At 39.1% G+C, this 3,767-nt stretch overlaps 1 protein-coding gene across 1 annotated transcript in view; it reads left to right on the plus strand.

Annotated features, from left to right (window-relative positions):
* Window positions 1–1,628: 1,628 nt before the first annotated feature.
* tcf20 (transcription factor 20) overlaps window positions 1,629–3,767 on the plus strand; it is a 30,128-nt gene continuing 27,989 nt past the window's right edge. Inside the window, exon 1 of the mRNA XM_070438874.1 lies at window positions 1,629–2,152. The gene's annotated coding sequence lies outside the window, so the exon portion shown is untranslated. The remainder of the gene's footprint in view (window positions 2,153–3,767) is intronic.

Genomic DNA, 3,767 nt, shown 5'->3' on the forward strand with positions numbered 1-3,767 from the left:
GACTTGGAGACGGGTGTACTGTAGACTTGACCTATGTGCAGCCCACCGAAGTTGGATGTGACCTGGACGTGCCAGCCTCTGACTGTTGAAGACATGTACTTTTTTGTTTTTAAGCGTCTTTGAGATTATCTGTATAAGGAAAAGTGATATATAAAATAAATAAATATACAGTATATATATATATATATATATACTGTATATATATTTATTTTATATATATACTGTATATATATTTATTTTATACAGCACTTTCCTTATACAGATATAATATATATATATATATATATCAGCAATGGATTGATAATCATTTGTTTTAGAGTCAGCAATGTTACAGAGAATGGACAAAGACAGCACAGTCGAACAGGGACACAACAGTAACATTGCCTGTGATACATTATCTTACATTCACTTATATCAGTGCCTATGTTTCCTGTATGTATATTGGATGGATATCTGTCCTTGTTGATGCCGCTCTTTTCACCTCTAAATTCTTTCAGTGTGACTAAGCATAGAACATGTTTGAGTACTACGCTGCTTCTATGCATGTCAGGACTACTGCTACTGTATTTGTGAGTGTATGCATGTTCATACTGTGTATGTAGGTATGTATAGGCCTACATTTACTAGTAAGTGTGTGCATGTGCACATGTGTAACCGGCATAGACACATTTTCCACAGTTAGGATTCTGTGATGCAGTTGCTATGGTAACCATGATAGAAATAGACGGGTATCTGCATGGGAACAAAATAATTGAACGGTGTTGTTTAGAAATAGAGACAGAAAATAAAAGATCGGTGAATGAGTGTGTGTACACTGCAGTACATTAAAAGTGCAGCAGCGTGGATGGGGGCCATAGGCCAAGCCATTATGACTAGGAGAGAGTGAGTGTGTCTGCACTGCATTCACTGCCTGTGCTTGAGAGGAGATAAGCACTCAGCGACAACACAAATTAAATAGGGAAACGATATTGTTTAGAACCTCTGTTATTGTACATGATAACATGGTTTCCTAATCACAATGTGATAAATCTAACCAGGTAGGCTATTCGATAGCCTGGGCTTTCATTTCTTTAATTTCAGTGCATGGTATTCCTTGCAGTAGGGTAATTTAATGAGACATTTCATAAGTCAGGAGTCAGTTGAGAAGGGCTCTATGTTATGTGTTGGGTGTCAGTGTGCTGTAGCTAAGGTAGGCTGCAGTTACTGAATGTCAGGCGTTATCCCTAAACATCAGAGATTTTAAAGACCAGGCAAATAACCACATCAACCAGTATGCTGTCTGTATCTTTATTAAACCCATTTTCTTAACACCGTTCAACCACTGTCATGTCTCTTCATGGGTTCCTTTGTAATGAATTCAGTAATCATGCACTTGGATGAAATAAGAACAAAGAGACTGATTGAAAGAATCAATCCAAGAGCAAAGATGGCAAAATGCAGTGATTTAAAACAGTCATCTTTTGCGCTCAGTATATATATATATATATATATATATATATATATATATATATATATATATATAAATACAAAAATCATTAAGTAGAAAAGATTGGGAAAGCAGGGGAGATGGAGGGATGTGATGGGAAGAGATGAGAAGAGAGGAGGGAGGGGGTGCAGGAATATGAGTGTATGCATTTTCAAGGCGGTCTTTCAGTAGCAAAAAAAACAGTAACAGGAAAACGAATAGGTCTACGGATAGATGCATGCTTTTATACGATGTACGTATCATGGAAATAGGCACTTGAGATTTATAGTTATTAGTTGTACAATTAGTGCGGTGACACTGGCAATGCGRTTAATTTGAGCTCGAGCTAGGTGGRTTCACCTAAACAGTGTGTGAAAGAGGGAAAGGAGAGGGAACAAGAGGGGAGGGGGTGTATGGACCTCACTGGTTACGGGACCTACAGGCACCCCGATTGTGCTCTCATAATTTGTGGAGGTGAGGACAAAAGAAAGGGAAAATTGGAGGAAAGGCCCGGGATTTGATTGTGACGGGGCCCCCGACTCGCCGCCGCTGGTCGGGGTTGTCAAGACGACAAAGGGTGAGGGAAAAGCGGCGGAGCAGTCGACTCAAGACCGGGGTTTCCTGCCAGAGCAGCGGGAGTGTCAAAAAGCAACCTTTTACTCTTCGAGGGGCCTTAAGCGTTCCCAGGTAACGTATGCATTGAAAGAGTGTCTCTGTCATGTTTTTCTCAGCATTTAGTGGGGGGAAGATTGTCTGCAGCAGCATCAGCTTTATTCAGTGTTATATATGCTTACCCACCTACCACTGCTGTATTTCTAACATCTGCACCTAATCACCCTCTTTTTGTAAGCTGCTTGGCTTCCCGTCCTATTATGATTATTGGYCAGACCAGGTAGCTAACATTGCTAGTTAGCTAGCTAATTGTGTTCGTTGTGCACAAATCTAATTMATCAGGATAGCTAACGTAGCTAAATTGCAACAAAATAACTCAAACAGAATTTGCAATGACGCAAATGGGGTTTCTATAGCACAGCCTAGCTAGTCCAGCAGCACCCACTAATTGTGATGCATGAAGCTAACGTTAAACGTGCTAGCTACCTAATATTAGCTACAACTAACGTCAACATGAAACTACTATCTAGATTCCAAGAGCTGCTCGCGCTGTAACTAACGTAGCTAACTAAATAAAATACAGGGTGTGCTCAAATGGCTAGCTGATATTAAACATTTAGCATCCTATTCAATGTTATTCACTAGCCACAGTTTTTTCTAGCTAGCTAGCTACATCATAATATCTAGCTATGTGCCATGGCATTGGTTTGGTAGAAGACGTGGTTCATCAACCTACTTCTGTCCTGGTCTATAACTCTACAGACAACTTGTTTACAGTGCGTGAGGCCAGTGGTTACGTTTAACACCTGGTGTGACAGCACTGTGGTGTCAATAAAAGCTTCATTGGTCTGTAATCGAATAGGCTGTTTCTTCATAAACTGTCACATTTTATACCATAATGAATTTATTATCACGTCACCATCATCAACATTTTAATTACAGTCAGTAAAACGGAGTAATATTGGTTCAAAAGTATTCAACCCCAAAGAATTAGGCTACTGGATTTAGTAGTACAAAAGTATTCAACCCCAAAGAATTAGGCTACTGGATTTAGTAGTAAACACATTTGGAAAACGAAACTGACCAAATGTGTAACGATATCACTTGTTTCACCTGTCACGATTGAAACCTGCCAATTATCATTAAAATCAAAGAGTATTGGTCATGTAAACAGATTTGCAGGTGCAGAGAAATCCAGAAGTGGAGTAATACATAGCAGTAAAAAAACTAAATGCACACAAAATCTAGAATAACACGAATAAAGAAATTCAGAAATATCAGAGGGAGCTATGTCAGAGAATGGAATATAAATACATATACAGTACCAGTCAAAGTTTGGACACCTACTCATTCAAGGGTTTTTGTTTATTTTTTACTATTTTCTACATTGTAGAATAATAGTGAAGACATCTAAACTATGAAATAACACATGGAATCATGTAGTAACCAAAAAAGTGTTCAACAAATCAAAATATATTTTAGATTCTTCAAAGTAGCCAACCTTTGCCTTGATGTCAGCTTTGCATACTCTTGGCATTCTCTCAACCAGCTTCACCTGGAATGCTTTCCCAACAGTCTTGTAGGAGTTTCCACATATGCTGAGCACTTGTCGGCTGCTTTTCCTTCACTCTGCGGTCCAACTCATCCCAAACCATCTCAATTGGGTTGAGGTCGGGTGATTGTGGAGGCC

Source organism: Salvelinus sp. IW2-2015, unplaced genomic scaffold, assembly GCF_002910315.2.
Source record: "Salvelinus sp. IW2-2015 unplaced genomic scaffold, ASM291031v2 Un_scaffold1255, whole genome shotgun sequence".
Taxonomy (NCBI): Eukaryota; Metazoa; Chordata; class Actinopteri; order Salmoniformes; family Salmonidae; genus Salvelinus; species Salvelinus sp. IW2-2015.